This window comes from Numida meleagris, chromosome 2 (genome assembly GCF_002078875.1).
Source record: "Numida meleagris isolate 19003 breed g44 Domestic line chromosome 2, NumMel1.0, whole genome shotgun sequence".
Taxonomy (NCBI): domain Eukaryota; kingdom Metazoa; phylum Chordata; class Aves; order Galliformes; family Numididae; genus Numida; species Numida meleagris.
The window spans coordinates 114,212,925-114,239,560 of record NC_034410.1 but is presented as its reverse complement, the minus strand read 5'-3'; the positions used below and the strand labels follow the sequence as shown (position 1 = coordinate 114,239,560).

The following is a 26,636-nucleotide window of genomic DNA, read 5'->3' as shown; positions in this document are numbered from 1 at the left end:
GTCCCAAACAGGACAAGATTGTCACCTCAAAGTTTACTGTCTTGCTCCAGCTGGGACAGAATTTTTTTCTTCAGAGTGTCTGGTACAATGCTATGTTTTGATTCTAGGAGAAAAACAATGTTGAAAACACATTGGTGTTTATAGTTGCCTGTTCAGCAGTGTTGTATGGAGCCAAGGCAATTCACAGCAAATGGCCCAAAGAACTGGGAACAGAATTAGGACAGCTGACTTAAACTGGACAAAGGAACGTTCCTTACCACATGACATCAAGCAGAAGGAGTTTTGAAGGGAGTGGGAGTTCTTCCAGCTCTCTTCTGCTGCTCAGGAGGCTAGATGGGCATTGGTCAGTGGGTGGTGAACAATTCCTTGTGCATCACTTGCTATATCCATATATGTTTGTCATACTTATCCATTTCCTTTTCTCTATCCTAGTAAATAGTTTTCTCTTAACCCACAACCTCTACTTTGTTTTTTTTTCCCCCCCTCCAATTCTCTCCCCCCATCCCACTGGGAACAGGGGGATCCAGCGAACAACTGCATGGTGCTAAGCCACCTGCTGGGTTAAACTACAACACTCACCTCCCTCTCCAGAGGAGAGTTTCACTCCTCTGCTGAAGCAACATTAAGGCACCAGCACAGGAGCCTGCAACCCAGAAATCTGGCCCAGGTCTACCCTTGGGTCAGATTAAAAATTTTCAGAGTTCTCTGAAGAATTCTTGTGACTTCATATTTCCTTCAGTATGAGATTCTTCAAATTACATTGCTCCTTATACTCCTATTTAAGTCCTACAGGCTTCCCATCCTGCAAAGGTCTACTTCCCCCTATCATCAGGAACAGAGACAAGAGGATCTTCATTTTCTTAAGCGACAAGCAAGGAAACGGATTCAAGTTCTAGCAGACAAAGCTGCATTAACTAGCCTCCCAGTCAGGGGACTACTGTTAAAGACGGTCATGATGTGAATACCAGATCCAGCTCTAGAACAGACTGAAACTTTCAACATGAAAATCAATATCGGTATCAAAGTAAGATGCAAGGATAACAATATTCTTAGCCCCAGTTCAGGAGCTCTGTTTTCCTGTGCTGCACATGGCATATGGAAAAGAGCCTTCTGAATTTAAGGTGGAACAAAGGAACAGGAAATAGGAAAGTACTGAGATGTCATAGGCTCTGAGGGCAGTGCTCCTATTCCAGCTTCAGCCGGAGAGACTTGGTTTGAATCAGTTCCATCTCCAAAGCTGAAGGAGCCACTATTGCCAATATTGATTTATTTGCTGCACTTCTTATTCACTTTATCTTCAAGGGCAGGTAAGTCTGGTTTTCATCATCACTTGTGTACAACTTAGTTATTCACAGTCAGGGGACCTTTCCTGTAAAGGAAAGGAGGGTCAGGGAAATTGTTCCCACCACGTCCATAAGCAAAGATCAAAGTACAGCACAATCAAGAAGAAAAACAACATCTGCCATTCTATTTGAGATCTACATAGGACAAATTAGTAGCTTCTGTTAAGTCTAACATGAATTATTATTCTCTTAAGTCTAACATGATTCCAACCATGGCATGGTTGGAATCAGCTCTTAATTACAGAGAGAGCTGAAAAACCTCAACCCCTATTTCCAAGTATATGCTACTCACCAGTACTGCTCACACTGGTTTTAAGAGAGCCCTAATGCTTGGAAGCAGCTTTTCAAACACCACAGTCAGGATAAATATCTCCAGTTCTTCCCTTGCTGTTCCTCAGCATTACTAACTTGCACTGAAAACAGTAAAGCAGCCTAACTGCCTTTTGTACTTCTTTCAGAACAGAGGGGAAGCATTAAGTACATTCACTGACCAAACATTTTATGTATCAAGAAGAATCCTATTGCACATGCATAGCTTCACACATATGACTTAATACATGCATATTTTTGAGGGGACATTTACTAGCATTTCATTTGTGACATGGAGAACTAGGAACATCTTCAGTGGAGATTATTATAATCATGTACGTCTAACATGCAAGACCCTTTATTCCATTAAAAATATGTCATATGCTGTGTTACCAACATATAAAAATTAATGAATCTCTCCTTTTTAAAGGGCTGTTGCTCTTTTGTTGTAAAGATGATCAAGGTTACATATTTGTCTAGCAATTCTATGCAGAGCAATGAGATTTGCAGACTTATGAGGAAGTAATAAGTCCCACTGAGATGAAAATACAGCATGGTAAAAATAACTGCACAAGTGCCAGTAAATCAGCACCTATAAATGATAACCTGAGAAGTGGAGTGTATTCAAAGGGGATATTTCACAAAAGTGATGGAATGGTGATAAAAATAACATGTAATGTTCCCAGGAGCTTTGAGGAAAGAGGGCTGTGACAAAAATCTTGAGAGAACTTTACTCAGATAAAAGCTCCAAGCAATTTGGAAAGCCACAACCAAAATATGAAAAACAGTGACTAATCTATTTTCTCTGAAGATGATGCCAACAAGTGCATCAGAAAAAAAAATGAATTCTACCAATTTACTGAGACTCTATGCACTATTGACAAGAGCTCAGCTCCAAAGAGTTAACTAGAAAGTTATTTAGAAACATCAGCAAATAGTTCATACCAATGGCTTTGAAAGACAGGTAAACAGTCTAAAAGTACTGCTGATGGGTTCACAGAATTGTAGAAGGGTTGAGGTTGGGAAGGACCTTCTGAGTCCATCAGGTCCAACCCCTGCTCAAGCAGAGACACTCAGAGCAGGGCACCCAAGACCAGGTCTAGGCAGTTTCTGGAGATAACCTCTTTGGGCAACATGTACCAGTGCTCAGTGACTTTCAGTGTGAAAAAGTGTTTCCCAGTGTTCAGGCAGAACCCCCTCTGTTCAGCTTGTGCCCATTGCCATGAATCTGACTCAAAAATGCCATGCAGGTTCTGCCCTGCTCTCTCCATTGCCTGTCTTTTCTCCCCCCAAGGACAAGGATATGAACAGTGAGGATACTGCTGCCATACTCTGAGACCTGACACCAGCCCTACCAGTGGAGTCAATACCTCCACTATCTCTTGGCCCAGGAGAGGCTTAGATGTCTCAGATTACTGCTATGTGGTGAGTTCTGCTGTGGAGCAGCCTTTAACTTCAACTTCACCCAGACCCATTATATATTATTACCCCAAACCCGACTCAGCTGTAGTGGTTCACATCCCAGAAGGACTGGGGAGTGGCAATTACCCCTTATACCATATCACAGATTCACAGAATTAGATTGGTTGAGGTTCCTGAGTACAGCAAGACAGCTGAGACTATTTTTTTACTACTGTTGATTTCACCTATAAATCTCAGCAGTATAAGGAAATAAAAGAATAAGCAAAGGAACAGTGTAAAATTACAGGTTTGTAGCTCAGCTTCACTTGAGAATTAGAACAAAAATGTATCTAATATTGTGTTGTTTTTTTTTAATTTGGAGCAGCATGCTCAAGCAGAACTATGATAAGCCAGTAAGAGATAAAGTCGAATTTAAAAAGAGCACGATGTACATTTGAACATATTGCGTGGCTTTAAATCTTATGCAACCAGAGATATCAGTAATTCAGCACATGCGTGAATTAAAAGGAGAACTTTGCCCAAAATGTATAAATATTTTTCTCTTGTGAGGAATACTGCAATTTTGCACGTACCACAGCTTATACTGTATGCTCCAGGCATTTAAGTCTACAAGGTCAATGATTCAGCTACACTGTCAGAAATCTCCCTTGTGACAAGTCACCTTGTTCCCAGATGGTTATGAAACAACATCACTGACACTGTCAGGAATCTGTTGGGTTTTTCATCTCTTAGTGTTTAGTCAAATTAGCACAGAAGAGTGTGCTAATTACAGCCGCGGTGACTGTATTCCATTGTGAATTCACAAAAAGGTTCAGCTTGTGCAGAACTGGCACCAGCCTCCCCACACTGTCTCATAAAAACCCATCAGCTCTGGCCTACAGTGACCTCCTCTAGCAGTGAGTTCTTTTAAATCCAATTTCGGCGGCAGATTCTATAATAACAAAGGCTTGCAAAGCTGGCAGCTCTACTATGTGGCCACCTCATTCTTGATCACTCACCCATTCCATATAGTTATCTGATCAGTAGGTAGGTGGAAACTGCTGGTCATTATGTATCCAGCCTTGAATTAACTGATTTTTCTGTCTCTAAAGACTATTTTGGTCATATAGTTCAGTATGCTTTTTGAAACAACTCATGAAGCTATTCCTAATGAGATGTTCAAGTATTTATAGATAAATAATTCCAAAAATCAATTACAGCTCCACAAATAGCAGGAAGAAATCCAGCAGGATTGCCTAAAGCACTAAAACTGTCCTATGAAGACTACTGTTAGTCACCCTGCATCTCCCTCTAGAAGAGTTCTAGTGGAAGCTTAGGGCTATTTGTTTTACAAGGCTAAGTTAACAGGATGCAAAAGATTGTTTAAAAGAACTATCTTATTTTAAGAAGTACAACAGGGACACCAAGTTTTTCTGTTAGTTCAGTTTTTACTTTACTTCTAGCTGCTGAGAAATATTCTCTTGTTCTGCACATCCATACAATTTTAACTCTCAATGACTAACTGTCAACTTATAGGAGAAATTTGTAGGGAGACGTTTTAATTTGAATTGAATATATGCCAGGGTATGATGTCCCTGCATCATCCTCTGTCATTTTGTCATTTCTCTAGGCCTACCTGAAAACAGCTGTCATTTCAATTTGACAGCCTAACACATACACAGGGAAAAGCAACAGCAAAGGTTACAGAAGAAAACACTTATTTTGATACAACTACCACATAAATAACTGTTCAAGATCTGATGTCTAGGAATGGGCATTTGAGGTATATAACTTGGTAAACTGAAGTTTTGGGTGTGGAACGAAGGAAATGAGAAAGGAAGAGCATTACGTATTCTACCTGCATTCATCTGCCATGACCACTACTTTCACAACTATACTGCAGGCACTGATGTGTTCCCCTACCGCAGATAACATCCAGCCAGCTTTTATTATTTTCTTATAGTAAAATTCCACCAACGTCACTTACATACGAACTCCCACGTATTTTGGAAGAGAAGAAATTTGGAAATTACCAGTTTGAAATGCAATTAAAGCAATTGTGTGATCTATAAAAAGTTTGTTACTAAAATGTTTTACACTACTGAAGTGAACATGATAATTAAACTTCTCAGTGGTCATTGCATATTTAGATATAAACATTGTTAATGATGTCATAGTTATGGTAAATACCCAAGATACATTCCCAAGCCCTACGCTAATTTGTTAGTGTTATAAAACTGCATTTTCTTGTGCAAGTGTTCATAGATAATTAAATAGTTTATAGAAAACCAAGTGGATATACTTATTTTGAAACACATCTGATACATAACTGCCAGATTTGGATGGAAACATGTATAATACAGTGGCTAAATACTGGTTAAAAGATGGTAGGCTGGATCCAGAGTGCACACTATAACCACAGGAGCTGACACACAGAAGCCAGGGTAGATTGCTAGCTCATCCTGATGCTCTGCACTACACAGAGATATCTTCAGGTGCCTGAAATGGCTCCAGCAAAGAAACCTAGATCAGCGTGGAACCCAAATGGTGCTTACTGCAAAATAAGCAGAGATACAAGAGTACGCATGTATATAGTACTCCTAAATAGAATGCAAGAACATTTAGACAGTGTGGGTAATTTTATGGTAAAGACAAAGGCTCTTACAGGAGTATTAAATGGCTGCATTCAAGGGATTGTCTTAAAGTATTTCTATGATGTTTAGAATTCTCCCCATATATATCAGTGTTAAGTTATACTGCAATTGTCAAGCAGCTGTAATGATATCCAATGATACATTACAGACTGAGAAACAGCTTCAGTTGGTTCCTCATAAAGATATTTTCTTGGTCTTCATATACAATTTGGATTAAGAATTCACTAGAAGCAGTCTAAAGGGAATTTTTCTGTTAATTTTATCCCTAAGATTCAAAGTCTTTCAGTTTCATTTAGTTAAAGTCCTTTTTCAGATCAAAAGAACAATCCTGTCAGGTAACATTCCATGCCTTCTATTTCAGCTTTCTAGACACCTTGCTAGCTACAGTGGAATGGAGATTTGTAGTATTGTTCCACAGTGTTCCCCACAGCCTTACCCAAATGCAAAATAAATAGCACACCTTGGACAACTCTGCCTCATTTGGGTTGCTGCTCATCTACTACAGGCAACAAAGGGATTCCTAAAAGCTCCCACACACAACTGCCCAGTTCTTCTGATGAGCACTCAGTGTAGGATAACATTTCACTTTTTGGGAGCTTGTTCTCTTTGCCAGATCCTCTGAACTGATTGAACAGCTTAGCATATGAATTCTTTATGACATTTAAAACCAAAGCTTACTTCATCATGTTCTACCAAAGAAGATTACAGAAGTGTCAGCACACCAGTGACCTCTGAACATCTCTTCCCTTACCTTTCTCTCCTGCTCGACATCCCTACATATACCTGGATTTCAGTGATAGCAACATTTATTTTGCAAAAAGCCTACATGCAAATAATTATATAGTCTAAACCTGTGCTAAGAAATGCTGTAGGGTTAGACTGAAGAAACAGTTGTTTCCAACCCATGGCAGGAGCTGGGTACCGCTCCAGTACCACCAATATTCCTTAATTCAGGATGTCAAGGTCCAAGGACACTGTTAAAATCCAACTAAAGAAACCTAAACACCCTGCTCAGAGGCTGCATAATTATGTTAAATGATAGACTAATATTAAATTACCAACCATACGCTAGGCTACATCAAAAGAGGAGCAGCCAGCAGGGCCAAGGAGGTGATCCTGCCCCTCTGCTGAACACCACACAGCAGCTTAGCACCACATCACCATTCCCTCGCTCCTCCCTCAACTGTGAAGATGAGGGAGAGAACTGGAAACAAAACAGAACTCATGAGCCAAAATAAAAACTAAGACAAAAAAGGAAAATAGGAACAAAAAAAATGCACTGATAGATACATATCCAGTGTAACCACTCCCCAGCCGCTAGCACCGCAATGCCCCACTGCCCCCTCCGTGCTGTGTCATGTGGTACTGAGACACCCCTGGCCTCAGTCAGGTGGCCCAGCCCCAGGTGTGAGCCCAATGCCCAGCAACAGCCAAGCAGCAGGGTGCTGTCAGCACTGAGCATCATTTCCATCAAAACGAGATCCAGTCATATGATGTTTACAGTAAAGGGATAAAAAATGCATAGGAAATAATGCAACCATTCTTTGACAAAGCTTTAGAAAAAGCTATAAGATGTTAATTTCACAGATATCTTAGAGATATCAGATATCAGTATAGTGTTGTGTTCTGTCCTCAGTGTTTCATGTCAAGGTCCTACAGCAGTCCTCAGTGTTGTTCCAATGCAGTTTTGGCATTTTTCCCCCTTTGGTTTTGAAGATATTCTTTTCTGTGTCACGAGACTGACAATGAAATACTGATTAAGAAATGAGTGATTGCCAGAGCTAGAGATGATTATTGCAATATCAGAAAGACTTGTTTCCCCCCCCATTCTTTTCTCACATGAGAAAATAAGAATGTAGTAAATCAATTGTATATAGAAATATGAAGAATAGAAACCAGACTTCTGCTTAAAATTAACCATGGGCTTCATAGAATCACAGAATGGTTTGGGTTGGAAGGGACCTTAAAGCCCACCCAGACCCAGCCCCCTCCCATGGGCTAGTTGCCACCCACCAGCTCAGGCTGCCCAGGGCCCCCTCCAGACTGGCCTTGAGCACCTCCAGGGATGGGACACACCCAGCTACTCTAGGCAACCTGTGTCAGTGCCTTACCATCCTCTTTGTAAAAAATTTCCACTTAATCATCTACTCTAAATCTCCCCCTTTTTAGTTTAAAACTATTCCCCTTGTCCTATCACCATTGGAAAGTTGTTCTCTCTCTCATTTATAAACTCCCTTTAAAAGTACTGGGAGGCTGCAATAAGGTCTCCCCAGAGCTGTCTCTCCTCCAGAACGAAGAAACCCAGCTCTCTCAACCCATCTTCATAAGAGAGTTGCTGCAGCCCTCTGGTCATCTTTATGGTCCTCCTCTGGACCCACGCCAACAGCTCCGTATCTTTCTTGTGCTGGGGGTCCCAGAACAGAAGGCCGTTCACCTTTACTTTGATTTATATGTAGATATAGATCTAGACTAGACATTGGGAAGAAATTCCCTACTTTGAGGGTGGTGAGACACTGGAACAAGTTACCCAGTGAATACCCCCTCCATGGAAGCATTCAAGGCCAGGCTGGATGGGGTTTTGAGCAACCTGGTCTAGGGAGAGTGTCCCTGCCTATAGCAGGGTGTTGGAACTAAATGATCTTAAAGGTCCCTTCCAACCAAAACCATTCTACAATTCTATGAACTCCTTATTTACCAAGTATTCCACCCTTTGAACCCATATTTCTCCAATTTAGTGATAAGGATGGGGTGTGGGACCATGTCAAAGGCCTTGCATGAGTCCAAGTAGATGACAGCAGTTGTCCTTCCTTTGTCCAGCAATTCTATCACTGTGTAAGGGAACTGTTATGTCACAACCTGAACTGATGATTGAGCACCTGGTGAAGAGGTGGTGGGAGGGAGCAGGCCCAGGAAGCACAGGTGGAAGCAATTCACCTGTGCTTCCCATGCGATGCTGGGCTCATTTAAGGGCTAGACTCCAAAGGGAGAGTGCTCCCTGGATGAAAGGTACTTCCTGACTTAATTACAGACAGAATACATTAGGTGCTAAATACACTTATAGAATCATAGAGTCGCTCAGGTTGGAAAATAACTTGAAGTTCATCAAGTCCAGCCTCAACCTAACCATACTGCTCTAATTTTAACAACCCAACGCTAAATCATGTCCCCGAGCACCACATCCAAACGGTTTTTAAACACATTCAGGGATGGTGACCCAACAACCTCCCTGGAGAGCCTGTTCCAGTGCTTCACAACCCTTTCTGTAAAGAAGTTTTTCCTGGTATCCAACCTAAACCTCCTCTGGCACAACTTTAGGCCATTTTCCCTTGTCCTGTCACCAGTGAGAAGAGACCAACCCTGCTCTCACCCTCTTATTTGTGATCAGTCTAGTTTAAGTAGACATTTGCAGGTGCTTGGAAATTGACAAAAATATTTAGTAGTATCTGGTCAAAAACTCACTGTATTTTGCACAGAGTTTATACAAGACATACATAAATGTTTCTAAATTCCAAACACTATATAATATGTAACAGTATTTGTTTACATACACAAGTTGGGCAGAACATAGAAAAAGAGAGTTCTATCAGTCATCTTCCTAATCAAGGAAAAGTACCAGGGAAGAGAGCACTGTACAATTTTTAATGGACTGTGATTTTGAAGTTCAGTTTGAAACTGCATTTGTTTATCCATTGCAACTTAGCCAAAGAAACAGAACAAGCAGCACAGAATAAAGTGAACCTAAAGGAGCGTCCTGGTTTCAGCAAGGATTCTCTTCACAGAAACTGGTTTGATTCTGTGTTTTGGATTTAAGAGAAAAACAACGTATATAACACAGTAGTGCTTTAGGTGTTGCTGAGCAGTGCTTACTCTGAGCTAAGGGCTTTGCAGCTTCTCTCACTGCCCTGCAGGAAAGGAGTTGGGGATGAAAAGAACCTGTGATGAAACAGAACCAGGACAGCTACAGCTGACCTTAACCGGCCAAAGAGATATTCCACACCATGTAGTGTCATGATGAACTGGGCACCCTCTGCTTGGGCAGTGGAAAGGCATTGGTCAGCAGGCAATCACTTGTTTTTACATGCATATAATTGCTGTTTTTGCTTCCTTTTCTGTTTAAACTTTTTTTTTTTTTATCTCCACTTATAAGTTTTACTTCTCTAATTGTTTACTCAGTCCCCCTAGTGGGGGCTGAGCAAAGAACTGTTTTGTGCTAAGCTGTCTGTGAGTTTAAAGCACAGCAAAGTCATAGATCAGGAGCATTAAATTCGGTTGTGATCTTGTTTTTCCTGCACTGCTGCTCCCAGGATGTCTTTATAGTTAGTCTTGAGAAAAGAGATTAACATGTACGGCATCCAGTAGCAGCCTGAAAAAGACTGTGACTTGCTCTAGCCACAAAACTTCTAATCTTCCTCACTAAAGGTTAAGGAATAACTCAAGTGAACTTTGCCCATTATATAGCACTTCTGTGACAAGTGCTAGGAAGATCCATGGCTCTATTCACTCTCTAATTTCCTTCCCACATAGCTTCCTTGACACAAGAGTACAGTGACATCTGCCTACTAATCACAAGAGCTTTACTGACTGGCGTAAGCGTTGAAGTGTAGACTTAATCTACATATGAGTCTGTGTATAAGTCTGCAAAGTTAGAGGGAAGATTATTTAAAAGGGAAGTAAATGATATGGTATTTGACAAATAGCCAGGTTTAGTAGATAGCATCTGTGCGTTATACTCTGTTTATGGGAGTCTGTCAAAGCTTTGCCTCACCACTACAAAGTCAATATCATTGACTTTGGACCCTTTGAGTTCAAGTAACAGTGGAAGTAAATGTGATAGGAATGTCAATCCAAAGCCTAGACAGCACACAAGAACAGGCTGAGCTAGTACTCAGACAGAAGTGATAGCTGCTGGGGGAGGGAGGAGGTATCATTGCCCAGTAGTCTGAAAAGATCAGGTTTTTTTTCCACTCACTTTAGAATGACATTTTCAGCATAATTAGATACTGGCTCAGGATATCAGCAAACTTCTAATCAAGCATAGAGCCTGATTCTTCTACCTCACTCATGTATTATCATGCCAGCAGTGTGCGCTGGCAGACCGGAGGGCCAACTATGTTCTGGGCTGCATTAAAAGAGGAGTGGTCAGCAGGGAGAGGGAGGTGGTGGTCCCCCTCTACTCGGCTCTTGTGAGGCCCCATCTGGAGTACTGTGTCCAGGCCTGGGGCCCCCAGCACAAGAAGGATGTGGAGCTCTTGGAACGAGTGCAGAGGAGGGCGACCAAGATGATCAGAGGGCTGGAGCACCTCTCCTATGAGGAAAGGTTGAGGGAACTGGGCTTGTTTAGTTTGGAGAAGAGAAGGCTCCAGGGAGACCTCATTGTGGCCTTCCAATACTTGAAGGGAGCGTATAAACAGGAGGGGAATTGATTGTTTGTGAGGGTGGATAGCAATAGGACAAGGGGGAATGGTTTTAAACTGAGACAGGGGAGATTTAGGTTAGATATTAGGAGGAAGTTTTTCCACACAGAGAGTGGTGACGCACTGGAACAGGTTGCCCAAGGAGGTTGTGGATGCCCTGTCCCTGGAGGCATTCAAGGCCAGACTGGACGTGGCTCTGGGCAGCCTGGTCTAGTTGTTGGTGACCCTGCACTTGGCAGGGGGGTTGAGACTCCATGATCTTTGAGGTCCTTTTCAACCCAAGCCATTCTATGATTCTATGATTATGCTAAGTTTTTCCCATCAGTGAGCTCCCAGATCTTCCTGAAGAACAGTTGACCCAAATGATGCTGATATTAGTACTGTGACAGGAGGATTCCTCTTTATCCCTACCTGAGGCTGAAGCAAGATCCTTCAATAATAGAAGACCACTTTTCTTAAACAATTAGCAGGCTGCATCTTACATTAGCATTTAATATTATTATATCTTAATATTAACTTAGTATAACAACATTTATACACACTGTTAAATGCAGGTGTTTTTGTAGGTATGCACATACCTTGCTTTCCATTACAAATGGAACAGGTGAGCAGATCTGAGTTAACAAAAAAGTTTTGTCAGTGCACCTGAGACATCAGTACAATTTCTCAGCTTATCTCAACAAAGCAATGCCAGACTTGCTGCTTTTAAAATATCCTAACTTTGGTGGCCCCGTCTCAGTGATTACCAGCAGTTTAACTGCCTTGCTCCTTTATCATTGGAGAGGATTTGTTGTTCATTTGAAGGCTCCATCCAAAACCAGAAGTGTGCAGAAGTAGTTAGTTAGCTGAGTGGAGGGCACGGGGTTCAAAATATTACTTCTGAATTGGAAACACAAATCATGTTTCTTACTCTTATCCTCCCCACAACTTATTTTAATATTTGTTCATACAGTTGCTAGTACAAGTATTGATCCTGTTTGGGATCTGCAATGTAAATAATACTGCAAGTACAGAGAAGAAGGTAAGATGGAACAAAAACAAATTCCATAAGGATTTAAAGATTGCATTAAGAAACTTGTTGGGAAATAAGTTGTCCAGGGACAGAACTATTCCCACTGTAACTGCAGTTAGAATTACTGTTTTGTTTTCACACTTTACTCCTTCAAAACTCCCTTCCAACTGCCATCCTACAGACTAGAGCCAGAATGTGATTGTTACACTGGCAGTAGCACAAATCAACTGATTCAGGTATCTGTGCAACACTAAAATCTCACTGTAGTTGCACCTGTGATAACAAGTTTGTACCCCTCAATAATGAAACTGACACTTGACATTGAGTTTAACAGCAGAAAGTTAATGTCAAGTTAACAAGTGTATACAGAGCACAGTCAACTAGATGAACTAGGCTCTAGGGAGACCTGATCACGGCCTTTCAGTATATAAAGGGGAGCTACAAGAAGAGGACAGACTCTTTAGTAGGGTCTCTTATGGTAAGACAAGAGGATATGGTTTCAAATTAAAAGAGGAGAGATTACAGTAAGGGCAGTGAAGCACTAGAACAGGTTGCCTAGGGATGCAGTAGATCCCCGGTCCTTGGAGACATGCAAGGTCAGGCCAGATGGGGCTCTGAGCAACCTGATTAGCAGTAGGTGTCCCTGTTCATTGCAGGGGGGTGGACTAGATGACCCTTAAAGACCTCTTCCCACTCAAAATATTATATTCTATGAATCTGTCTTCTCTTAAGAGTATTGCATAGGATCATAGGAAAAGTCAGACTGGAATGGATTTTAGGAGGTTTCTAACCCAACCTTCTTCTTGAAAGAGACTTCTGTGAGATCAGATCAAATTGCTCTGGGCTTTACCCAGTCAGATCTAGACAGCTGAGGAAGATGTGAGAAAAAGCATATGGTGAAGATGGAGTGTGAGGGGATTAAACGGGAGGAAAGAGGAAAGAAGGGGAGTAATAGCTGTGTTGAGGAGAAAATAATCACAGGAGGGAAAAAGTTCTAGAGAAAACTGGAAAAGGTAGCTAGGTTAAGAAGTAAGCAACTTGAAAAAGTCTGCAGAGGAAGTGCTGCAAAGAGGAAGGAAGAAGAAAAAGAGGAAGATGCAGTTATCTGTAACTAGGAGATCTGAGAACTAACGGACAGGAGGAGTGAAGAATAGTTTGATAAAGGTTGGAAAAATGTAACAGCATTCACCTCACTATAAAGTGAGCTTGAATTCATCTCTGCCAAGTGCTTTGAGAAGGTCCCACTTGCCTTGCTTTCTTTATAGCTCTGAGAGAGTCAGGCTGCTGGCAGCTGGTGCAGAAAACTTCCACAACCTTCACCTGGGCTGCTGCAGAGTACCTCAAGACACCTCCTACACCACAGAATAACAGTGTACTATACTGACCACCGGTTACTACATTCCATATTACCCCTGAAGCTATATGGAGAAACACACGAGGACTTGACTGATCATATAGGGTTTTCCTAAGCATGCTATGCTCATTTACACCTTGTTTCAAGGCCAACCACATTCCAAAGGCTGTAAATAAGGTTTTAGTGCCTATATAGGAATATATAAGGAAAGAAAAAATCTTCTGGCATATTAACATATATTTTATTGTGCTAAACACTAGAACAACTCCGTTGTCATGCACAATTTAAAATCGCACATCAACTACCAGATGTTCTTTATTTCCGTCACTAGATGGCAGAAGACAGAAGTAAATTATTTCTTGTATGTCATGGTAGCCTTCTTAATGAATTGATTTTTCGAGAAATGCCAGTAGTTTTGTGAACTAGATAGTAAAATCAAAGTGAAAGATACAGCAAGGATTCTGAAATTAAGTAGAACAGATTTTAATGTTTTCAAAATGAAGACATTCCTTGGAGAATCACTGTCTGTTTGAATACACAAAGATACTCTCAGTAATTAGGTGGAGATCAGCTTGGTGGAACAGATTCTACACATTTCAAACCCCAGAAAAGTTCTTCCAGATTTGACTAGAAGACCCCAGTGTATTTAGAAGCTAATTACTCATAAGAAAGTTGTGAAATATCAAACTTCAGAGTCACTGTTTGATAGAATGAGAAGTCAGGATGAGATCTAACTAAGAGTATTCCACACCAAGGATGCTTCTTCACTTCTGAAGAAGTACTGCTAGACACAGCTAAAGGACTAGAGGAACTGAGATTCTGGTTGGCACTTTAAACAGGTTCATACCACCTCCCCCACTCCTTTCTGAAGTGGGATTCTTCATAAACTGCAGTTTAAACTGACATTAGTTTTGGACAGGAATCATATGAGCACTTCCTTCAGTGTTACTAGTTCAAAGGGGCTTCTTAATGCAACTGTTAGAAATACCTCTCAATATCTCTCATAAAGTATCAAGCTTCAAGAGAGAGCTAGAAGTATTACAGCAGTCTTCCTACACAACCGATGGGTTCTCCAGTCTGCATGTGGCCACTTGTCCCTTAGAGCAGCTCGTGGTTTTAGCACTGGACTTGCAAATTAGGCAGTATCTCCTTCAGTTCTTCAAGCCCATGAGGCTCAAGTCCCACAGAAAAGCAGGAAAATTGAAGTATTAGATGATAACAAGTGCAGAACCTTTCTTTATGGGTTTATTAACGAATAATATATTATCTTGACAGGATTGGCTTTGTTTTCAGATCTTCGAAAGGCATTGCTATCACTAGCAATCAAGACTCAGAACAAGCAGGAGAGGTGCTTATCCACAGGTTTAGTTTGAAGGAGAGTATAAAAAGGGAATGTGGCATTTTTAGTGAGAGCCGTTTGAATTGGAAGACCATTCCAGTGTTCAAAGTAAGTAGTTCCTGATCAAGTGCCAGAAGAAGACACGAAGTTTGAGCTGCATGCAATTACCTACCTCATTCCACAAATGATCTGCACCAGCTAGAAAAACAGAATATGTCTTTGCAGCTATTTGGGGCTCCTCTGCAGAAACAGCGCAGTAAGTTCTAGTGGTATATTGTCCTTTCAATTCCTTGGTTTTTTAGAACTCTGTCACTGAATTACTGGAAGGATTTCAGGACTTCAAAAGATACCTTTACTTTCCATTTATTAAGTGATCTGTCTAACTGTTTCTTTCCAAGAAACTTTTCAGAGGAGTTACTAGCAACAAGAGCTTCACATGGTGGATGTAAAGGCAATACAAACCCATTAAGACTGGCGAGCACTGTTTACTATTCATGAAGTTCTCTCTGAAAGTGGTGAGCATCATTACACCTCTTCTAGAGGGAGAAACTTAAGCTGAGGAAGATTATATGATTTGAACAAGGTCATCAGCAGGTTAGCAGCAAGCTCCAGTCAAAAAACCTCTATCTACTGTCTCCTAACAGCACAGTAACCAAGTTTGTGTTTCTTCTGTCATTTAGTATCTTTTGCTTTCATGTTGGTATTTGACACAGTGGGTGATCAGTTCAACTTCCCACTGGTAATGGCAACTGGTCTATTTGATGTTTCCCACTAAACCACCTCAACTGATGGTTCCTTCCGCATTTAAGGTGAGTCTATAAAATACAGGATACTTCAAGGTGCTAAGATACCCATCCACAAACCATAAAATCGGGCCACTCTGAATTTAAACCATCCAAGTGACCCTTTATAATTTATTGTAATAATCAATGTTCCTCCACTTATTGCATTAGAGGAATTTGGTTTGTAATCACATGTTTTCCTGTAGTGATTTTATATTCACCTCCAAATCACAAGTGAAAGTACTAAATCAGACTTAATACTTCCATCTATGGAGGCCAGCTCAGACAGTTGCCATTAATTAATATTCCCCAGTGCAATGGGACAGAAAGCACAGCCAAGTGGCAAAGACCTAGGCTGCAGCAAGCAAGAATTTGCTCAAATACAACAGTTATAAGCACAGAAATAAAGGAAAAAGGCTACTTACCTTCAAGAAGACCTCAGGTGTGCAAAGATCCCCAGCAAGATACCCTTGTCTCCACTGCCAACCCTTAAATAAGGTCTGGGAAGGGGTAGATCCTGGCTCCACCCCTTCTGGTCACTCAGGTGCATTGGTTGCACTGCAACTTGGGTTGGCCCTGCCTTCCCACCAGCTGCTCAATCACTGGTTCAGGCCGTGACTTACCATTTCCGCTACACCCAGTAATCACTACTTTCTATATTTATCTCTCAGATGGTTCTTCAGTTGTGAATTCACACTTTATTTATATTGTATAGAGTTATTTCTGGTTTGTGCTCAACAGAACATCATGGTATATGAAATCATGTACACTTCTTGAAAATTTGAATATATTGCACCTATTTTGCTACCTTTACAAAGCCAGCTCAAAGAGGAATGGCTTATACTTTGTAAACCAATGTCAAGCATACACAATTCAAATTTTCTGAGGTAGCTTTTTGCACAAACCATACCAGCTAGCACTGCTTCCACTTCAATCCTCAGACTTTTTTTCTAATTGCACCTTGAATAACACCTTCTCTAATTCCCTACAACTTGTCTCAGACGAAAACCTTTACGCTTACCTGGAGCAGCCATTTTTTCTTTGTAATACATAATATGGAACAGTATTCCAGCAAATTCTCAGAAATCCAGTATTTTCTTGTAATTATAAGGGACCAAGACACAGCTTCTCTAGTGATATAAGGATATAATGCTGCTTCTTTCCAAGCACACAATAGATTCTCCTAGTGAGCACTTCTGCTATTTCTGCATTATTATTAACGATTTCTTTGTCAAGCAGTGGCTCTTTGCCACTGCTAGGATTTACACCATACCCAATGTATTTAAATCCATTTTGTTCCTACATTTGCCAGTCATGAATTTCTCTCTAGTGATTCAGTGTCCCCTCATAATTCATAATTTATGAAGTGTAGAAATTGTTATTTATTTATCCTTTTTTATTATTATATATTGCTTTTTTGTTGTTTAGTAGCCGCATCTATTTCACTGCTGAACCAGAATGGGCTTTTATCCAGTGCTGTCCTAGCTCCTGGGAAACAGAAACTGTTGCACAGTGCCTTCAGTCCATTAGACAACCTCTTCTCAAAGCACATTCAATTCAGTACAGTCTTTTTTTCCATATGTTAGAGTTGAGTTTAGGAAGTAACTTGTCTTTTAGACTCAGTCTATTGCAAACCCCAATCAGCGCTCTTCCTGGGCTTTTTTTAACATGTTGATCCATAAGCATTCAAGATCCCACAGTTCTATCTTAATTAACTTTCAGAGAGGTAACAGTACATTTAATGTGAAAGACCTTACCATTATATGCTTTTTAGCCTCTCTGTCCTTCTTACATCCATTAAAAGCAGTTCCTCTACTACAGAGTAACTAGCCTTTCTAAGGTGTTACAGAGGAATATTATTATATAGGGATGTCATCGTATTTCTGTATTTCTGTCAGGTAACTGACAATACTGACAGAATGTGCAGCTGCCTCCAAATCACCCAATGTCATTTTGAATACCAAAGACACATGGAATGGGAGGAAACATCATGGCACTTCTCATGCTCTAGAGGATAGGAAAATATTCCAGCAGCAGAATGGCACAACTTAGGATAGCTGGATGGCAACTTTCTCTTAAGTGTTGACCTTCACAGATGTTAGAGGATGCTCTAGATAGTCTGAATCCTTGGGTTTAATCCAGGGAGAACTGCCTGTGAGCTGAGAGATTTTCACTATGGAAACTGTTTCCATGGTGCATGGAAAGTCTAATTCTGGCTATCAGATATATCAACAAATTTGACAAAATTTAACCAAAGAACATGCAGATATATTTTCCATTTTCCCAGAAACAACAGTATTCTGAGCTGCATTCACATTTTTCTCCCCAGCAATAAACTGCATCAGAGGAAGCAAAATGAAATTCTGCTGAAACACGTCATAACAAAGACATTATTTGGACAGATGACCCATATTCACATGGATCTTCACAACTAAGCTTTGCACTAAGGGAGGGCAGCAAACAGTAGCTCATTCCTGGGAAAAGACCCCATAGCCTTGGTGCTTTAGAGTAAGGAGAGTTTTCATTCCAGGGAGCCAGGTTTCAAAAATGTTCATAGTTTGTCTGGTATGTTAGGCTCATGTTGTGGTCAAAAAAGCAAGACACCAGCTGTGCTGGAGAAACACAATTGTCTTTTAAAGTTTAGCAAGGTAGTTGAATTCATATTTGAGTAATTGAACTCATAATTGATTCTGAATTGAGTTTTTTCAAGTTATTTACTAAGCTCCACATATGCCTTGTTGAATTGTTATTATAAGACATTATCCAACTTGCACAGTTACACAGAGATTGAAGGATGGTATGTGAAAGAAATGCTTGTTGTGAAACAGCAGAGAAAGTCATCTATTACAGAACAAACAGGCTGCCAGCTACTGACACTACTTAGAACTGAAAGAGGGTGAAGGTATCTTCTATTCTGCTTAGCTATTACTGCGTAGTGTTTTCATATGGTTCTGTCTGTGGACAGTAACACAGCAGCTGAAAGTGTTTGTTTTAAATGTATTGCTTTCAGTTTTTTTTCTCTTGTTCCTCAAACAGTGAAATAGTCTACCAAAGGCAAGTAGAGGAGCATTTTTACATTTGGAGGGTGTTTTCTTGTCACTTGCTTACACTGGGAGGTTTAATAGACCCAAAGAAAATGAGTGAAAACTTCTCTACTCCCATGCACCAGAAACCTGATGCCATGCCTAAAAACATCATGTTTAGGAGAGCAGTAATGACAAAGTCTGCCTGTCATCTAAGTATCAGACACTAGGTATTTAATTATGAAGGAAAAGAGATAATAGAATCTTTTGAATTGGAAGAGACTCCTCTTTAATGAACTGAGACACCTACAGCTAGATCAGGTTGCTCAGAGCACTGTCCAGCCTGACCTTGAATGTCTCCAAGGAATTGGGCATCCACCACCTCTCTGGGCAACCTGTTTTGGTGCCTCACCATCTTCACTGTAAATAACTTCTTCCTTATATCCAGTCTAAATCTCACTCTCTTTTAGTTTGAAACCATGTCTTCTCATCCTATCACGACAGACCCTCCTAAAGAGTCTGTCCCCTTCCTTCCTATGGCTCCTCTGTAGATATTGAAAGACCACTGACAGTGGCCTTCTCTTCTCCAGGCTGAACAGCCCCAGCTCTGTCAGCCTGTCCTCCTAGGGGAGATGTTCCCACCCTTGGACGATTTTTGTGACCCTTCTCTGGGCATGCTCCAACAAGTTCATGTCTCTCCTGTATTGAAGACTCCACATCTGGACGCAGTACTCCAGGTGAGGTCTCACCTATGCGGAGTAGAGGGGCAGGATCATCTCCCTTGACCTCCTGGCCACACTTCTTTTGATGCAGCCCAGATGACTCTCTACCTATCAGCAGCAAAGAAAAAAAGTTAAATCATGGTCTAAAATGTTTTTTTAGCTGTACTGCACATTTTCCTACACTGTAATGCTAAGTGAAATAGTATTACCAACAAGGTGAAAACCTGCTTTTAGGGCAGGTTGGTCTGCTCTGAAGGAAAATATTGAGCACCTTCAGAAATTTTGTTGCATTTTCCACAATATTTTTTCGATCTTCTTTCTTAGAAGGAGGTAGAGTTCTACAGGTTGTCCTTTAATCACTTTTTTTCTTTATGGAATGAGTGTTTAGTAGGTAATTTTAATGGAACAGGTTCACATCAGTATATTCCCCCACAGCCTCCACCAGACTGGAGATCATGGTGAAAATCTTTCCTGGATCAAAATTTTGTAGTGAGAGCTATTCTTAAGTCAGTAGAATATTTTTCAAATTAACTTAATGGGAGTTTCAGTTCTGATTATTTTTTCAGCATGGTATTTTCACATTTATGACTATGTTGCAACTTTCAGTGCCCAGAAGGTTTGACTTTTCTGATTTGACTCACCCCCAGTTTGAACTGCAAGACAATGAGCATGTTCAGTGCTTCACCTACCAAGATGGAGAAGATAAATATCAAATTCACACCAGGGAACAGCAAAGGCTGGTGATTCCCTGTGAACCAAGGCTGAGTGTGGCAGGGCCCATCAGGGCCTCAGGCAGGGCATGGCAGCTCATCCCTTCCCACAGCCCCAGCCAGGAGCCAAGCAGGTAGGGGGCATGGGGGCAGCCCCAGTCTTGGGACACAGACATATCCATGAAGTCAGGGACAGACCAAGGCCAGGCTGGGCTGTTGGCTCATGGGTGGCCCTGTCTGGACAGAACCCAAGGCAGGACAGGGCTGGGCTGTGGGGAGCTGGGGACCAGCCCTGCTGCGGCCTCACTGAGATTAGGGACTAGGCCTGCTTGTAAGATAAAAGGCTGTGTGCATTAAATATAAGTCAGGCGGTCCTCTTGCTTTACTTCTGTTCTTTGTTCTGACATATTTTGCCACATCTAGACTTCATTCCCTGCCTCTTTAAGACTTCAGAACTGGAATGACAGGATCCTGCAATACCAGTATTTTTCACTATTCACATTTTTCAGCCCTTTCAATATTTTTCAGTATTCAAGTTGTGTAAAGCTCTGAAGTACGTGGTACCTAATTATATACAGTTTCAAGCAATCGAGGCGTCCAAATTTGAAGGAGGACAGTCCAAATATCATTCTAAGCACAGATGGTAAATTGACCTGATAATTATCAGGCAATGTTAAGGGTGAGAAAGGGAGGAGGAGAAAAGATACTTTTCATGCCAGTACAGCTGAGAGATAAATTAACATCTAAGTAGTTTCTGTTTCACCTCTACTCAGGATGGTATTTTATGTAATATTTCTTTTCCTCTTAAAACTGTTCAACTGATGATATAATGATAGTCTACTGCAGAACTTCTGCAGCTGTGAGTTGTTTGGGAAGTCTCATGCCATACTACTTCATTGAACTTCTTCTTTCAGAAGTACCTTTTGCTTCTAAATATTTTCCTGTGCACATATGGTAAGTGGTAGTTGACTTAAATAAAAACCCAGTTCCTGTCATCTTTTATGCACAGTAGCTGCTATCAAAAATTATAAGCATTGCTCACATATTCAGAAGTCACTTAGATTTATCACAGTTTTTCAAAATAAAGACCGTTATTATTTTTTGTTTCTTCTTAACAATATAAGAAATCGTTACTGGGTATCCAGTAATTACAAACATCGTGTGTATTTTCAAACTAGATACTGAACACGAGCTTTTCTTGTGAATACTCTTCTGCCTTTGGAATAAAAGAATTGAAATTCTATCTATGCCTGAGAGTGCTTAGACAAGTCTGGTACTCTTGGAACTCATATGTTTGACTTCTAGATTAAAAATATAGCCTAATACAAACTTACTAACAGCAAACATTCTGGTGGCTATTGTCAGGAGATCCAAATTCCAGACATAAGGTTGCCAAAGACTTGCTCTTTCGTCTGGGACATATCATTCAGCCTTTCCATACCTTAGTATTCCCAACTGCAAAACAGATCCAGTTCTACAAGAAGTTAGTGAAAGGCTAATATCTTTAGTGTCTGCAAGGTACAGAAATTGGAGGACTGTGCAAAAAAAGTTCAACAAGAGTCTAGACATAAGTCATTTTACTGAACGTAAATGCACAGAATTCATGCAGGAGGAGCAAGATTTTTTTTAAATCGCTATAGTCCAAGTTTAACATTTCATCAAGAGACTAATACTGAAGAAACTGCTTGCCTACAGGAAAGACTGATTTTTCACTCCAATGAAAATCCCTTAGTTTCAGATACAGGAAATCATAGACTGGTTTGGGTTGGAAGGGACCTTTAAGATCATCTAGTTCCAACCCCCTGCTATGGACATGGACACCTCCCACTAGACCAGGGTTGCCCAAAGCCCCATCCGGCCTGGCATGGAAAGCTTTATGATGCCTTTCTCTAGCAAGGGTAAAGAGACACGGATACAAAGTCTACATATAGTCACACTGTAATTTGTTTATCCAGTTAGATACATCTCTCCCCAACAAAAACAAACAAATAAATATCACACAATTGTCAAGATAAACAGTTTTTTTCAGAACTCAGCTGAAAATTTAAAGTGAAGTGACCATGAGTGTCTTATGGCAAAATTTCAAGATAGAACAAGCTTTCCATCTCAATATTACCTGTCATAGGTCTCTCTAAGAAACTTTTCATTCCTATGGGTAGTTTTAAAAAGGAATTCCATATTTGTGAAGAAAGCTATGAATACAAGCATAACGTCATTTCCAAGACTAAACCATGCTAAGGAACAGAACTCCTCAGGTTATGCCATGTTGTCATCAAATGTTACCTACCAGAATTGTTTCTAAAGACTCCCATGGGAATTGATGTCTTGATGATTTGCATGTTACGCATCTGATTTCCTTTAGCTGCTTCTAAAGTGTACCCAGATTTAAATGTCTTTCATTTCTAAAAAATGGAAAAGAATATCTAAACTGTGTTTCTACCCTTCTGTAGAACAACAGAATAGTAGCAGAAGAGAAGATGGAAATATTTCAAGTGAAAGAGCTTGAGAATTGTTTTATAACACTTCAGTGCCTTTGAAACGAATAAAAGGACTTGGTTACAGTAATGCAGCATTCCCATGTAAGCTGCAGTGTCAAGATTCTTAATTGCAAAACTAATCACTTTTAGGGACACTTCTAATTCATTTTAGAAAGCTAATTACATGTGAATACACTCCAAGGCAATGCTCAGCACTGGTTCATTATTATAAAACCAGCTGAACGTTCCTTCCTTCCTGTGCCACCATGTCTTAAACCACAACAATGGCAAGGTGATGGTGGCACATTCCCCAGCACCAGCTGTCTTCAGACCCATGAAGAATGCAAATCTGTGTTAGGCTCAACAGGAGGCTGAAGGAACTTTAAGAAGTGAACACTTTAGGCATCTTGCCACTGCAGTGCCTGGTAGCACAACTAAATTTAGGCTGGCTCAGGTAGGAATGTTGCCTGTCCCTGACAGTACAAAGCTCAGCACAACCTGGATAACCAGCCCTAAGCAGTGCTAAGTTCTCCAGCTATCAGCTCTGTGTTGCTACAGTAACACTCTTGACTACACAAAGTTAACTGAACCATGGCTTTCACCCATGCATTATATTGCTTTCATGTCCTTTTAGACCCCAAACCTAACCTAGCTCAGAATCAGAAGAGCCAATCTCACTATCCTTCAGACCTTAAGGTCTCAGTGTGAGTTAAAGGAAACAGAGACCAGATTTTTAAAAGGACATTGCACTCCATCACCTTCAATTTTTTAAAACTAGTTATAGCAGTGCAAAACCCAGCGTGAACACACTTATTCCAACTTAATATTAACCAGAGTGATTTGAACTAGAATGACATAAGCCTTGTTAAAACTCCTGTTTCTGTACCATTATGGCTCTAACAGACATAACAAGAATCATTTATTCAGGCAATTGCAACCTTCTCATAGAGGTGAGACTTGGGACAGCCCAGAGGTATAAACAATGCTTGTAAGAAACTATTTCCCTTTTTCAGTTCTTCTGTGTAATTAAAGACTTCTCAATAAATGGCATGTTCTCAAGCTCAGGTACCAGGTGGAAGGAAGGGAAGCCATCCAGAGGGACCTGGACAGGCTGGACAAGTGGGCCCACGAGAACCTAATGAGGTTCAACAAGGCCAATTGCAGGGTGCTGCACTTGGGCCAGGGCAATCCCAGGTATTTATACAACCTGGAGGAAGAAGTACTTGAAAGCAGCCCTGCGGAGAGGGACTTGGGGGTCCTGGTGGACGAGAAGCTGGACATGAGCCAGCAGTGTGCGCTGGCAGCCCGGAGGGCCAACTATGTTCTGGGCTGCATTAAAAGAGGAGTGGTCAGCAGGGAGAGGGAGGTGGTGGTCCCCCTCTACTCGGCTCTTGTGAGACCCCATCTGGAGTACTGTGTCCAGGCCTGGGGCCCCCAGCACAAGAAGGACGTGGAGCTCCTGGAACGAGTGCAGAGGAGGGCAACCAAGATGATCAGAGGGCTGGAGCACCTCTCCTATGAGGAAAGGTTGAGGGAACTGGGCTTGTTTAGTTTGGAGAAGAGAAGGCTCCAGGGAGACCTCATTGTGGCCTTCCAATACTTGAAGGGAGCGTATAAACAGGAGGGGAATTGATTGTTTGTGAGGGTGGATAGCAATAGGACAAGGGGGAATGGTTTTAAACTGAGACAGGGGAGATTTAGGTTAGATATTAGGAGGAAGTTTTTCACACAGAGGGTGGTGACGCACTGGAACAGGTTGCCCAAGGAGGTTGTGGATGCCCCGTCCCTGGAGGCATTCAAGGCCAGACTGGATGTGGCTCTGGGCAGCCTGGTCTAGTGGTTGGCGACCCTGCACTTGGCAGGGGGGTTGAGATTCAATGATCTTTGAGGTCCTTTTCAACCCAAGCCATTCTATGATTCTATGATTCTATGATACCAAAGGTTGGCTGCCTGCCCACCATGGAATCGTAGAATGGTTTGGGTTGGAAGGGATCTCAAAGATCATCTAGTTCCAACACTCTGCCATAGGCAGGGTTGCCACCCACTAAATCAGACACTAGATCAGGTTCCCCAGTGTGGCCTTGAACACCACCAGGGATGGGGCCTCCACAGCTTCTCTGTTCTTCACCACCATCTGTAGGATTCCACCTAGGATTGCTTCTGCTTCTGCAGCTCGTTCTCCCTGTAAAGTAGATGCTCTGCTAAATTCCACCTCTTGTTTCATTAAGAGGGAAACTATGTTCTAGTCTTTCTCCTGCTCCTTCACAGGCTCTCAACACCTTCAAGTCAAAGCTGCACACCAGAAGCCTGATGTTGGCAATTCCTCTTTCCACCTCTGAGGATTGGAGGAAAAGAACCTCTGACTTTCTTTCTCCAAAATTCTTTGCTTAACTGGGTGCAAGTTTTATAGCTTTCCAGATCCCCATCTTTCCAGATGTGTTACCACATGCATAACTTCCAGGCTTGTCTGGAGCATTTTAATCCTTTCCTAGCTGCCAGTTCCATGAAGTTCCAGCTCTCTCTGCAGCCTGCCCAGTCACCCACTATGACTTAAGCTGATGGACCAGAGTGGGACCGAGGGATCTGTGTACCCCTCACTATTCCAATCTCTGTTAAAGCTATTTCTGATTGTCTCTCCAGCTTCTCTACAATTCTAACAATGTAATTTAAAATTCATTTTAAACAGGCAGAAGTATTGCATGTTGACAAAGATAGCAATGTCTCCTTTTGAGTGTTATTCCACATGCTGTTATTTATCTTTACTATTCAGTTTTGGTGCTTGAACTCCCTCTCTTTCTCATATTTTCCTGCATTTTACCGCTAGGGAATGTTGCAGAAAGGTAAGATTTAAGTCTAGAGCCACAGTAGCCCATAATAAAACTATCCTTAACTCCAGTGAAGCCAGGATTCCATCTTAAAAAGCAAGCATTTTGGAATAGCCAAGCCATGTTGCAAACAGAAGCCAATAGTAAAATTCTCTCTAGCTCAAACAGAGCCAAATTTTCATCCCTAAAGCAAATATTTTAGAACAACAGCCAAATTGCGTTTTAATAAATCAACACATTGCCTGATGCACTTCAGGTGTAGCAAGGATACGTTGTAAGAAAAGTAACCAAGTGAAAAGTAAGCAAGTGAAAAGCAAGTGAAAAAAAAGCAGCGCTTTTGGCTTCAGTATTACATGCATGCTCTGAAAAAATCCCTTATTCAATCTAATGACAGCTGACTGGGCCTCTGAAGTCACCTCTGAACATGGTCTTATATATTAAATACACACCCATAAAGTTAGAACTGCATTTACTACTAGACTGAAGAATTGCAGAAGTGTTGATTTTTTTTCCCCGTAGGAAATGGAAAGTGTCCTCAACAACAGCTGTACAACACTCCTTGTTGAACACACATCTGTGTCCAAGCACATTCACCTCTACGTTGCTCCATCAGAAACAAATTTGAGATTTCAAGATGAGTTCAAGGAAGAAAGCCCTAGTAACCAAGCAGAATGGGGAGGTCGTGCCCTGGACCGGGTCTTTTCCATCTCCAGACCCCATCACACAGTTTGCGTCAGATTTGGAAAGAGACAAAGGAAAATGTTCATTCACCTTTCAGCCACAGAGCATGAAGTGTGTGTGGTTTAATACAGACCCTTCCAAACAGCTCCCTGTGCCTGAAGCATTAACAAGGATTTACGGGAGTTCTCACACATGTTCGAATGTCAGCTGCTTTCATTTGTCTGCAGCCCACTCTCCGTTTGTCTCTCAGAGGCAAAGGATCAGTTGGTTCTGAAGCACTTTTGAAGTGCAAAGTCAACAGTGAAGTACTAAAGGAGCTATCAATGCATTCCATATTGGCACTACATTTTTACCTACTTTTTATTTTAACAACTGATCCACGTGACTTCTATAAACCACATTTATTTGCAATACAACTCTCCCCATTTTCCTTGCTATTCCCAGTGCTCTAGTAACCCAGTGTCGGGTGGGTCTTTCACTCTCAGCAATGCAGAAAAGAGAGCAAAACCACAGCCATCAAAAAAAAAAATTACAAAAAAAAAAGAAGAAGAAGAAGAAAGAAGAATATGAAGAGGAAAAAAAAAAAAAAA

General features: G+C 41.2%; 2 long non-coding RNA genes across 2 annotated transcripts; one reads left to right on the top strand and one right to left on the bottom strand.

Annotated features, from left to right (window-relative positions):
* LOC110394522 lies at positions 4,373-16,066 on the bottom strand. The gene is made up of 3 exons (XR_002435685.1): positions 16,034-16,066; positions 11,700-11,735; positions 4,373-5,607 (listed from the first exon to the last, which is right to left on the bottom strand). It is a non-coding gene; the product is annotated as an uncharacterized LOC110394522 (long non-coding RNA).
* Positions 8,610-15,414, top strand: LOC110394523. Its single transcript, XR_002435686.1, has 3 exons — positions 8,610-8,713; positions 14,763-15,082; positions 15,225-15,414. It is a non-coding gene; the product is annotated as an uncharacterized LOC110394523 (long non-coding RNA).